At 39.2% G+C, this 13,896-nt stretch overlaps 1 long non-coding RNA gene across 1 annotated transcript; it reads right to left on the bottom strand.

The window, feature by feature from the left end:
* Positions 1-4,695: 4,695 nt before the first annotated feature.
* Positions 4,696-6,446, bottom strand: LOC139738123 (uncharacterized). Its single transcript, XR_011711418.1, has 3 exons — positions 6,102-6,446; positions 5,506-5,650; positions 4,696-4,712 (listed from the first exon to the last, which is right to left on the bottom strand). It is a non-coding gene; the product is annotated as an uncharacterized lncRNA (long non-coding RNA).
* Positions 6,447-13,896: the final 7,450 nt, after the last annotated feature.

Below are 13,896 nucleotides of genomic sequence, written 5' to 3' on the forward strand. Positions count from 1 at the left end.
TATCACAGCACTCAGTGCACTAGTTATTCAACCCTGGAAGAAAAAGTGACAATGGTGATGAATTTGGGAATAATCTAGGTGGTCTGGAGCCATTTCTGGAATAATGAATACCAATCAAACTAATACAAACAAACACAGCAAGCAACGTTCATAATATAGATATTTGTTAATATTTATGCATGTATTTTGAAGCCAACGATCCACCACTGGTAGCCCAGTGCATTGCCAACTTTGTGTTCCAGTTTTGAAAGTCATTCCTACCCGAGCTGGATCAATACATGAAACTGAATAAATATAAGCTAGTAATCCAATTGGCTGTTGTTTCATTCTTTCTTATTAATTTATTCTTTCTTTAAGTAGCATTGAGGGGGATATAAGAAGATAATGTACTAAATGCTACGCATGATATGTTTGTTTTTTTTAATGAGCTGATTCTCTATATTAAATAAATGTGTTATGTCCACGGGATCACCTGAAATTAAAAAAAAAAGGAATATGCCTCTTTAAATATCTAAACTTCAACTACAGAGCAGTACACCATTACAAACAGTCTTCATGTGCTGAGTATCTGGTTTTCCATGAATTATGTGGCCAATAATAATTATACATATTTTTATCATTTAAGAACAACTGTCACCGTAATCATCACAAGGTCCTTGTAAATATGCTATTCTAGCTGTCATTCCCAAAGCTCTACAAATGAAGAGTTTGTTTGCAAAAACTGATAAGTCCATATGCGCCAAATGGAGATATTTGCGATTAAAGGTCAAGAAAAATACAGAGAATAATAAAAAAATGTTTGCTTCTTTTGATCATAACTTCAAAAATGTACCTTTATATGTATCAACCAATATATAATTCAAAAGGTATTATTTTGTACTTTATGACAGAGACCGTACTTCAAAATCTTCAAAACTGGACATATCGGTTTTTGCGAACAAACTCTTCAAATGTTAGAATCACACATTTCCCCGAAAATATGCCAAATTCATAAAGTTTGTGCAAAAGTGAAAAATTTTACAAGTACCCTTCCTGAACATGTTTAATTTTCGACTACAAGTGAATATAATTATTGCATGTTCAATGATAAGCTACAAAAGACTTGCAAAGTATAGTCACCATTATCTATATTATAATACAAAACAATTACACATGTACCAGGAATTGTGATTGCTTTGAAAAATTGACAAAAATACAGAAATTTTCAATACTGCATGGTTAATCAAGTTTGGATCCTCTGTCATGTAACACAGTGATGCTCTACAAGTACATTGCACAAATACCTAAACATACTCGATCAGAGAAGCATGGTCTTGACTTTAAGTAAGCTTTAGGTGGGGTATTTATGTAGATGATAGAGCCAGAGGGGGGCCTCCCTGAAACCCCCCAGACCTCGGCCATCAACCGTGCGATCATTACAAAATCCACACACAAATTGCCTGTGACATAATCTATAAAACGGTAATGTTGATTTTCAACAACAAAAAAAGTCACTTGGCTAAATTATGCTAATTTGAGCATGAAATCAGACCATTTGCCATAACTAAAGTTCCAAAAAGGCACATTTGTTTTTTGTGTAAATATTCTTTCTAGCGTCCATAGCAAATGAAAGAGAAAAAAACTGTGCCATCAAAAAATTCTGAAGTATCTATTTTTTTCTATTTACTCATGTATTTCTTTGTTTCTTACTTTTTGTTTTTCATTGCCTTTTCAATGAAATTTGTCAGCGACACGTCCAGCATGAAAATATTTATGTTATTGATTACAATCAATAACCCCCCAAAATAATCATGCCTTCATGAAATTTGGCATGGAATGTCAAAGGGGAGGAGGGCTCGTAGGCCCCCCCCCCCCCTCAACCGGGCCTACTATTTATGGAAAAAGAATTGCAATCAATACAGTTGACACAACATGTATCATATCATTGATCTTCTTCACCTGAATAAGGCATCATTGTACAATATTGAGCACTTGTAATCCTTCCGAGTTTTGCCAGATGTAGCAACAACTAATGCATGCAAACTGAATTTCTTATAGAGTGATTTGACGTCATGTTGGCCACCATAATGGTGGCTTCCATAGCAAAGGCGATCAATATTCATTCATGCATGCCTCTCTAACAAAGGTGTTCTTTTGCCTTAGGTTTACCCCTGAAGTAAACATTGCTGCAGCTTTTGTGTGCAGTCTTGATTTCTAGTCAGTTTAGGCAATTGACTTCATTAGGCTGCGTTCACATAGAAGTATACGGTATACGGTATTCGCTATTCGCTATTCGCTATTCGGGCACCCAGTACACCATCACCCTCACTGTCAACTTGCCATCCCATGCAGTGAGGATTTCTTCCTCCTACATCCCAGCAAATCTTATTAACAATTTCTAAACTGCATCAGAATGTCAGTCTACATGCTTATTTTTGCTAAAGGGCAAATCCAGACCAAAATTGTCATTATTTCATAAACGTGAGACGGTATACGCCGTAGGAAAATCGAACAAGCTCGATTCCCACTTTGCTACACTATTCTATGCTATTCGGTACATTCAATAGTGCCCTCTTATGTGAACCGGTGTTAGGAAATCCTATCGTTCGATTCAAGCTATTTGCGTGCCCTCGAAAACGAGCCCCGAATACCCAAATAGTATACTTCTATGTGAACGCAGCCTTATGGTGGGCAATTGTGACATCACTGCTAACACTCTATAACAAAATATGATTATCAGTTGCAGGTTATCTTAATAATTTGTTATGAGGTCAAGGGAAGAATTATCCATAAGTTTGACTTGGCACATTAGTGAACTAATCTATTTGGCTCCATCTACTCTAATGCCGTGGATTTATCAATGATGGGCTGCAGATGTTTCGTGGAAAAAGAAGTTGAACCAATTGAGCTTCTACCCACAAGTTTTTCAAAGTACAGTACATCAATTACATAAAGGTGAAAATGTACAAAATAACTCTGGGTCCCGTAACCCTAGGGATCAATGATTCCCATCAATTTTTTTTTTTTTTTTTAAAGATTTTTCCCTCTACTCCAAAGAAGATGGATGCAATAAATTTGAGCACATGCATATTGTACTGCATCACTGTTAATCAAAGGGGTGACAAATGTATGTGATAACTTAATCACAACATGGAGACATGATCTTCATCCCAAGAGCATGGATGACCATTGGAAGATTCTACTATTTACCGTACTATATAGTATTTGTAGCATTCCCCCCCCCCAAAAAAAAAAAAAAAAAAAAAAAATGAGGGAAAGAAAAAAAATACATACGAGTGTCTGTCAACAGTTTTCTCTCCTGAATATTAGACCATAAAAAGGTTTTATTAAAGAATTGCCTGGAGAGAAGGGGGTGCTTAATCATGAGCGCAGCCAGATTCGTATCATGCGGAATGCCAAGCTGTGTGTGGCCAAACATTCTTTCATATGCTTGGAACACCTTACAGATGAATGTATTGATTAACATGTGGCCATGAAGAGGAGATTTTTTCTTGACTATATAAGTCAAAACTATTTTCAGTTACTAGTATATACAACAACCAACAATTTAAAGCATTAACAATCACACATTCTATGCAACAAACTCTTTTCATCGGCGAGCCCTGTTCTACTTTTAATGTTGAAGTGCTGCAGTACATCCTGGTAACAGCTTCATGCTAAACTACCGCTGAGCCTGATGAGGCTGACTCTTCAACAAGAATGTAAGTTCCAACGTCAGAGGAGCATATACTGTATCTCAAAGGAGGAAAAAGCAAGGGTATTTAGACCTATACACCGATGGTAGCTGTCTCTTCTCATTGGGCTTCTAATCTAACGATGGAATAGTGCTCGGTCAGGGGCTTGGTGGGAGCTGCAACTACTCTCTCTCTCTCTGCCTGAGGTGATGAGTGGTGTCATAGCTCCTCAAGGTCTTCAAACGATACTCAATGAATCCATGATCCTTGCCATACAGGTATACTCCTGAAATATAAGAATGCATTGTAAGTCAAAGCTTTTTCTTGAGTCTCAACAAATTTGACTTTGGCACAGAGTTGACTATAACTGATGAAGATCTGATAGCAGTAGAAATACATGTAGTGGCATTCTTATGGAAGAAAACGAGAATAGGTTTATTATAAATGAACGGCGCAACTGGCATGTTGGAACTTAAGTTACATTACGTTACGTTGAAGTTAACATTTAATATCGAACCTAAGTCATGGAATCAGGCCAATCTGCACACAACTTTATTAGACATCTATGAGAAGGTACATCAAAGATTATAAAAAGTTCCCACATTGCCTGTATATTTGCACAATGAGTTAATTAAGAAATAGATGCAATTTCCCTGTAAAGGCCATTTTTTTTTTTTTTTTTTTTTTGGGGGGGGGGGGGGGGGGGGGGGGTCATGCCCATAACCTGAAAAACTTTGGGTCCTTGCCCCCTAACTAAACAAGGATGATCAACTCCTCGTTTGGTTGCTTAATTCTGTCCACTAGCTCTTGAGAAAAGTTGAAAATGTTGAAGTTTTTGCAAGCTAGATGAATAAGATACCATGTTACAAGGTATGTCACTTAAGCTTTCTGCTAAAGAGGGCTAAAAAAAGTTGTAGATCACATAAACTTACGAGTATAAACTTACATGTCCTTTTGCACCTTGCGTGGTGTCTCACAAAGTGGGGTACTGCATCGCAACAGCCTTGGCTACAACATCCTTTGCTCACTACTTGGTATCTGAATTTAAAAAGAAAGCAAGAAGAATGTTAATCATATTCTAGGACGCAAATATATAACATCCAAAATTTGGCCCTCATTTTAATCTTTTTAGGGGCTGAACTATTTTTATGTTTTTTTTTCTTGGCATTAATTTCTATTGCTATTCAGTACCACTGTTTCATTACATTTATTGCTACTTGAGCCAGATATCAGTTAATACCGGTACATATGAAAATTTCATGCAGATAGCTTAAGTGTGAATGTGCACAGTTAGTAGAAAAATTTATACAAGATGTGATTATCCATTGAACTTCATGGCACATCAACTCCCACTTTTTTATTAATCATTGTGATGATTAAATCATAAGTATTAGGACTATTATCAAATCAATATACATGTGGCCCGATGGCGCTACCAAGAAAATAAGTCAGCGTGGAGTCTTGTACGTACACTCTGTTTACATGTCTCATACAAGTATACCAGTTTTTATTTTTAAATCTATAACCATCACTTCATTAACAATGTTATACTTACCGGTCCCTTCTAATTTCTTTCTTCTTCTTCTTCTTTTTTTTTTTTTTTTTTTTTTTTTTTTTTGGGGGGGGGGGGGCAAATTTTAGTCTGCTTTTCTCTATACTTGAGAAGACCAAAAAAAAAAAAAAATGAACAGGCAAATTACATGTGGTTATATATTGGATGGAAATGTAGTACAAGACATGACAATGGGAAACTGGTATTCCAGACCAATTTTCAATAATTATGATAATATAATATATGAATAATAATAATATTTTAAATAATTGAACTTACGCTGTACAGTTTTCTGCTTCCATTTGCAACAACAAATATGCTGCAATGATCTGGGTGTGCAGATGTCTCCTCGGAACAGTCAGAACTCCTTCCCTGAGCTTTTGAAGTATCTCTTCCCCCTTGAAGTGATGTGTGTGTTGAATTCCTGGGCAAATAAGTAAAATTTAATAGCTTTATGAATAATACAAATGGCATGAGGATAGTAGGTTCCTCCAGTTTACATTATAAACTTGAAGAGCAAAATCATTTAACATATATATTTGACATAAGCAACAGCTCTACTTACACAACTCAAGACTGACCATAACATGGTTTTCACTTCTGTCGATACGTTAAGTACACGGTACACATTTTTCTTAAATACAAGTACTAACCTGTGAAGACATTCATTTTCAGAGGGAAGGACAGCTCCAAAACTGCTCCATGAAGTATCTTGAAAATCATTTCTTCAAACAAAATAAAACCAACCAAGCATTCAGTCTCTTAATGTAGCCTCTTATGTAATTACTAAGACTCTAGAATGTAAAATAAATATAAATCAATTTCAAACTAGTCTCCCTTCATTAATCATAGTGGAAAACAACAGAATAGCTTACAGCAGGGTTAATGCAATGGAAGTCCATATCTCAGAGGCTCCTTCGCTGATGTTGGCCCGGTGTTTCCAGCATTCGTCAACCCTGAATTCAATGGCTAGTCGTTGACCACATCTGGTACTTTGCAATCTGGTGATCTGCACCCTCTTCGTGTGACAGAGACTGTACAGCTATCAATATCTGTCTTTGTTCTCCAAATGATGACCCCTACACCGAGTTCCTTTAAATCACCATCACTCCCAAAGAGCTGTCATGTCTACGTCTTTATCTGGAGGAAAGTATGAAAACACAAGGTTCAGAAATGGATTTAGAACTCATTTCCACAAGACAATAATTATGCAGTTGTTTTGTCCACACAAATACTAAGTGAGCACCAATACAAAAGCTAGTAGTAGGCCTAATTACTTTTTTTAGCTACATCAGCATATTCAATGTTAGAATTAAAGACCCAACGATGATCTCTGCCAAATTTCAATACCGGTACCTAAGGTCACCTGTAACTTTCATAAAAAACAATGTTGAAAATAGTACCAGTCATCGTCTGCTACAAGGGGGATCGATCTCCATGATGTGTGAGCACGCTGATCTTCAGCTAGAAGTGTGATGTCACAGTGGACCAACACTTAACACGAACAGTACACGCATCATACTTCTTACCTCGTACAGTATGTAGTAGATGATTACGACACATGACGTGGGAGCTAGTGTACGTGGTATTCTCCCAGCTGTTTGGATGCTCGAATGTAGCGGCAAATAAAAGTCCTTTTTACTACATACAGTGTATATAATGAACAATGATCATAAATCACCAAATTTCACCATTCTTTATTACCGTACTGATTGAGATCACCATCTCATCTGGCAACACAGACCATGCAGTGTCAGTGATTCGGCTGTCAACTCAACAATAGCAATGTAGAGTACGTGTCTGGCGCTAGGCGCTTCTAATCTAGACTTCTATTGCTTTAATTAGCACAGCTTAGTAACAGTTAAAGTTCGATCTCTACACTCGACCACAGTAATCTCTGTGTGATGATTAACTATATACAGCCCAGTCGCTGTACATTAAGACGTACCTACGTACAGCGACTGGGCTGTGTATAGTTATGTGATGATATTATGCTTACGAATGTCAATTCAATGGCTAACGACCAACGTTTCATTCATCACTCATTTTTTTTTTTTTTTTTTTTGTTGTTGAATAGTTCAAGCCCTAGATCCCAACGTGTACAATTAAACTAAAGTCTAAAGACTCAACGTATTATTAGATCCCAACACATAGTGTGTACCAGTTGAGTTTCGGCCTCGGATTCTAGCTGTTCGTAAGGTGTTCTATGGTACATGTATGAGATGACCAGCCCCATATCGATATAGCTAACTGTGCCACGGGCGGCCCGGGGTTATTCGTATAGAACCCTAAAGGTAACTTACTTATGGTCGTTTACGGAGAGGTATAACGTTAGACTAGCCCGTAATGCTGAAAAAACTCAACAAGTTATAATTAGATCGATCTATGGTTTGCTTACCTTCAAAAATGTGAATAATATCTCCGCCCCACTCAATTTGAAGACAGACATTTTCTCGCGTTCATCACGACATCCAGGCTCAGATTCTCACGATTGCACTTACACGCACGTAAATCTGTGATCCTATGCATAATACACGCACAGCTAGCACACAGCACGCAATTGCACACAGTCCACGCACAGGCGACGCGTCGCTGCGTCAGGTAAACCTGCCCGCGCCCAAGCCAGGGGAAATTGCGGCTGGTAATTGGCTTAGAGTAAACACATGACAGGGGAATTCTCAATTTCTATTGGCCTAGCCAAATGCGTTTAATTATGTATTCACTCGGAATTCACTCGGCTTAATTTTCACTCGGAATTCACTCGGCGAATGGGTTTCACACAAATTTCACTCGTTACAAGAGTGAAATTCACTCGACAACGAGTGAAAGTTACTCTTAACTGAGTGAAATTTTATTCACTCCTTCCGAGGAGTGAATTATTCACTCGAAATTTTTTAGAGAGTATTTTGTCGAATTTGACCTAATAGAACCCCATGGGCCACCCCAAGCTAACTTGCCCTGCATTCCCTACATACAGTTTGTCAAGAAAGGATAAGTGGTTTCCTAGCCCATGGCGAGACAGGGCTGTCAGGGCAAGTAAATGTAACAGGAATGATATAAGATTATTGAATATCCTGAAATACATACAATAATTATGATCTTAGGGGTATTTTGGCGAGTTTTACCTAAAAGAACCCCATGGGCCACCCCAAACTAACTTGCCCTGCTTTCCCTATATACAGTTTGTCAATATAGGACAAGTGATTGTCTGACCCATGCAGTCAGAGGCCGGGCAGGGCAACTAAATGTAACATATTGTATGGGTAAGATAAATAAATATGCTAATATACATACATAATCATAGGGGTATTTTGTCGAATTTGACCTACTAAAACCCCATGGGCCACCCCAAACTAACTTGCCCTGCATTCCCTACATACAGTTTGTCAAGAAAGGATAAGTGGTTTCCTGGCCCATGGCGAGACAGGGCTGTCAGGGCAAGTAAATGTAACAGGAATGATATAAGATTATTGAATATCCTGAAATACATACAATAATTATGATCTTAGGGGTATTTTGGCGAGTTTTACCTAAAAGAACCCCATGGGCCACCCCAAACTAACTTGCCCTGCTTTCCCTATATACAGTTTGTCAATATAGGACAAGTGATTGTCTGACCCATGCAGTCAGAGGCCGGGCAGGGCAACTAAATGTAACATATTGTATGGGTAAGATAAATGAATATGCTAATATACATACATAATCATAGGGGTATTTTGTCGAATTTGACCTACTAAAACCCCATGGGCCACCCCAAACTAACTTGCCCTGCATTCCCTACATTCAGTTTGTCAAGAAAAGATAAGTGGTTTCCTGGCCAATGGCGTCACAGCGCTGTCAGGGCAAATAAATATCACAGGAATGATATAAGATTATTGAATATCCAGAAATACACACAATAATTATGATTTTAGGGGTATTTTGGCGAGTTTCACCTACGAGAACACAGTGGGAAACCCCAAACTAACCTCCCCTGCTTTCCCTATATACAGTTCGTCAACATAGGACAAGTGGTTTCATAGCCTATGGCGTCAGAGGCCTGTCAAGGCAAGTAAACGTATAACATGAATGATTAAGATTATTCAATATGCTCAAAATACATACAATAATTGTGATCTTAGGGGTATTGTGGCGACTTTGACCTACGATAACCCCATGGGCCACCCCAAACTAACTTGCCCTGCTTTCCCTATATACAGTTTGTGAAGATAGGACAAGTGATTGTCTGGCCCATGCCGTCAGAGGCCCGTCAGGGCAACTAAAATGTAACAGGTACGGGTAAGATAAATGAATATGCTAAAATAGATATATAATCATAGGGGTATTTTCTCAAATTTGACCTACTAAAACGCCATGGGCCACCCCAAACTAACTTGCCCTGCATTCCCTACATACAGTTTGTCAAGAAAGAATAAGTGGTTTCCTGGCCCATGGCGTCACAGGGCTCTAAGGGGAAGTAAATGTAACAGGAATGATATAAGATTATTGAATATCCTGAAATACATACAATAATTATGATCTTAGGGGTATTTTGGCGAGTTTTACCTACAAGAACCCCATGGGCCACCCCAAACTAACTTGCCCTGCTTTCCCTATATACTGTTTGTCAATATAGGACAAGCGATTGTCTGGCCCATGCCGTCAGAGGCCGGGCAGGGCAACTAAATGTAACATATTGTACGGGTAAGATAAATGAATATGCTAATATACATACATAATCAAAGGGGTATTTTGTCGAAATTGACCTACTAAAACCCCATGGGCCACCCCAAACTAACTTGCCCTGCATTCCCTACATACAGTTTGTCAAGAAAGGATAAGTGGTTTCCTGGCCCATGGCGTCACAGGGCAGTCAGGGCAAGTAAATGTAACAGGAATGATATAAGATTATTGAACATCCTGAAATACATACAATAATTATGACTTTAGGGGTATTGCGGCAACTTTGACCTACGAGAACCTCATGGGCCAGCCCAAACTACCTTGCCCTGCTTTCCCTATATACAGTTTGTCAAGAGAGGACAAGTGATTGCCTGGCCCATGCCGTCAGAGGCCCGTCAGGGCAACTAAAATGTAACAGGTACGGGTAAGATAAATGAATGTGCTAAAATAAATATATAATCGTAGGGGTATTTTGTCGAATTTGACCTACTAGAACCCCATGGGCCACCCCAAACTAACTTGCCCTGCATTCCCTACATACAGTTTGTCAAGAAAGGATAAGTGGTTTCCTGGCCCATGGCGTCACAGGGCTGTCAGGGCAAGTAAATGTAACAGGAATAATATAAGATTATTGAATATCCTGAAATACATACAATAATTATGATGTTAGGGGTATTTTGGCGAGTTTTACCTACAAGAACCCCATGGGCCACCCCAAACTAACTTGCCCTGCATTCCCTACATAGGCCTACAGTTTGTCAAGAAAGGATAAGTGGTTTCCTGGCCCATAGCGTCATAGGGCTGTCAGGGCAAGTAAACGTATAACATGAATGATTAAGATTATTGAGTATCCTGAAATACATATAATATAATTATGATCTTAGGGGTATTTTGGCGAGTTTTACCTACAAGAACCCCATGGGCCACCCCAAAATTAACTTGCCCTGCTCTCCCTATATGCAGTTTCTCAAGATAGGACAAGTGATTGTCTGGCCCATGCCGTCAGAGGCCCGTCACGGCAACTAAAATGTAACAGGTACAGGTAAGATAAATGAATATGCTAAAATAGACATATAATCATAGGGGTATTTTGTCGAATTTGACCTACTAAAACGCCATGGGCCACCCCAAACTAACTTGCCCTGCATTCCCTACATACAGTTTGTCAAGAAAGAATAAGTGGTTTCCTGGCCCATGGCGTCACAGGGCTGTCAGGGCAAGTAAATGCAACAGGAATGATATAAGATTATTGAATTTCCTGAAATACATACAATAATTATGATCTTAGGGGTATTTTGGCGAGTTTTACCTACAAGAACCCCATGGGCCACCCCAAACTACCTTGCCCTACTTTCCCTATATACAGTTTGTCAATATAGGACAAGTGATTGTCTGACCCATGCCGTCAGAGGCCGGGCAGGGCAACTAAATGTAACATATTGTAAGGGTAACATAAATGAATATGCTAATATACATACATAATCAAAGGGGTATTTTGTCGAATTTGACCTACTAAAACGCCATGGGCCACCCCAAACTAACTTGCCCTGCATTCCCTACATACAGTTTGTCAAGAAAGGATAAGTGGTTTCCTGGCCCATGGCGTCACAGGGCTGTCAGGGCAAGTAAATGTAACAGGAATAATATAAGATTATTGAATATCCTGAAATACATACAATAATTATGATGTTAGGGGTATTTTGGCGAGTTTTACCTACAAGAACCCCATGGGCCACCCCAAACTAACTTGCCCTGCATTCCCTACATACAGTTTGTCAAGAAAGGATAAGTGGTTTCCTGGCCCATAGCGTCATAGGGCTGTCAGGGCAAGTAAACGTATAACATGAATGATTAAGATTATTGAGTATCCTGAAATACATATAATATAATTATGATCTTAGGGGTATTTTGGCGAGTTTTACCTACAAGAACCCCATGGGCCACCCCAAAATTAACTTGCCCTGCTCTCCCTATATGCAGTTTCTCAAGATAGGACAAGTGATTGTCTGGCCCATGCCGTCAGAGGCCCGTCACGGCAACTAAAATGTAACAGGTACAGGTAAGATAAATGAATATGCTAAAATAGATATATAATCATAGGGGTATTTTGTCGAATTTGACCTACTAAAACGCCATGGGCCACCCCAAACTAACTTGCCCTGCATTCCCTACATATAGTTTGTCAAGAAAGAATAAGTGGTTTCCTGGCCCATGGCGTCACAGGGCTGTCAGGGCAAGTAAATGCAACAGGAATGATATAAGATTATTGAATATCCTGAAATACATACAATAATTATGATCTTAGGGGTATTTTGGCGAGTTTTACCTACAAGAACCCCATGGGCCACCCCAAACTAACTTGCCCTGCTTTCCCTATATACAGTTTGTCAATATAGGACAAGTGATTGTCTGACCCATGCAGTCAGAGGCCGGGCAGGGCAACTAAATGTAACATATTGTATGGGTAAGATAAATGAATATGCTAATATACATACATAATCAAAGGGGTATTTTGTCGAATTTGACCTACTAAAACCCCATGGGCCACCCCAAACTAACTTGCCCTGCATTCCCTACATTCAGTTTGTCAAGAAAAGATAAGTGGTTTCCTGGCCAATGGCGTCACAGCGCTGTCAGGGCAAATAAATATCACAGGAATGATATAAGATTATTGAATATCCAGAAATACACACAATAATTATGATTTTAGGGGTATTTTGGCGAGTTTCACCTACGAGAACACAGTGGGAAACCCCAAACTAACCTCCCCTGCTTTCCCTATATACAGTTCGTCAACATAGGACAAGTGGTTTCATAGCCTATGGCGTCAGAGGCCTGTCAAGGCAAGTAAACGTATAACATGAATGATTAAGATTATTCAATATGCTCAAAATACATACAATAATTATGATCTTAGGGGTATTGTGGCGACTTTGACCTACGAGAACCCCATGGGCCACCCCAAACTAACTTGCCCTGCTTTCCCTATATACAGTTTGTGAAGATAGGACAAGTGATTGTCTGGCCCATGCCGTCAGAGGCCCGTCAGGGCAACTAAAATGTAACAGGTACGGGTAAGATAAATGAATATGCTAAAATAGATATATAATCATAGGGGTATTTTCTCAAATTTGACCTACTAAAACGCCATGGGCCACCCCAAACTAACTTGCCCTGCATTCCCTACATACAGTTTGTCAAGAAAGAATATGTGGTTTCCTGGCCCATGGCGTCACAGGGCTCTAAGGGGAAGTAAATGTAACAGGAATGATATAAGATTATTGAATATCCTGAAATACATACAATAATTATGATCTTAGGGGTATTTTGGCGAGTTTTACCTACAAGAACCCCATGGGCCACCCCAAACTAACTTGCCCTGCTTTCCCTATATACTGTTTGTCAATATAGGACAAGCGATTGTCTGGCCCATGCCGTCAGAGGCCGGGCAGGGCAACTAAATGTAACATATTGTACGGGTAAGATAAATGAATATGCTAATATACATACATAATCATAGGGGTATTTTGTCGAAATTGACCTACTAAAACCCCATGGGCCACCCCAAACTAACTTGCCCTGCATTCCCTACATACAGTTTGTCAAGAAAGGATAAGTGGTTTCCTGGCCCATGGCGTCACAGGGCAGTCAGGGCAAGTAAATGTAACAGGAATGATATAAGATTATTGAACATCCTGAAATACATACAATAATTATGACTTTAGGGGTATTGCGGCAACTTTGACCTACGAGAACCTCATGGGCCAGCCCAAACTACCTTGCCCTGCTTTCCCTATATACAGTTTGTCAAGAGAGGACAAGTGATTGCCTGGCCCATGCCGTCAGAGGCCCGTCAGGGCAACTAAAATGTAACAGGTATGGGTAAGATAAATGAATGTGCTAAAATAAATATATAATCGTAGGGGTATTTTGTCGAATTTGACCTACTAGAACCCCATGGGCCACCCCAAACTAACTTGCCCTGCATTCCCTACATACAGTTTGTCA

The sequence above is a fragment of the Diadema antillarum genome, unplaced genomic scaffold, assembly GCF_040938485.1.
Source record: "Diadema antillarum isolate AM-2024a unplaced genomic scaffold, OU_Dant_1.0 seq00000722_RagTag, whole genome shotgun sequence".
Taxonomy (NCBI): domain Eukaryota; kingdom Metazoa; phylum Echinodermata; class Echinoidea; order Diadematoida; family Diadematidae; genus Diadema; species Diadema antillarum.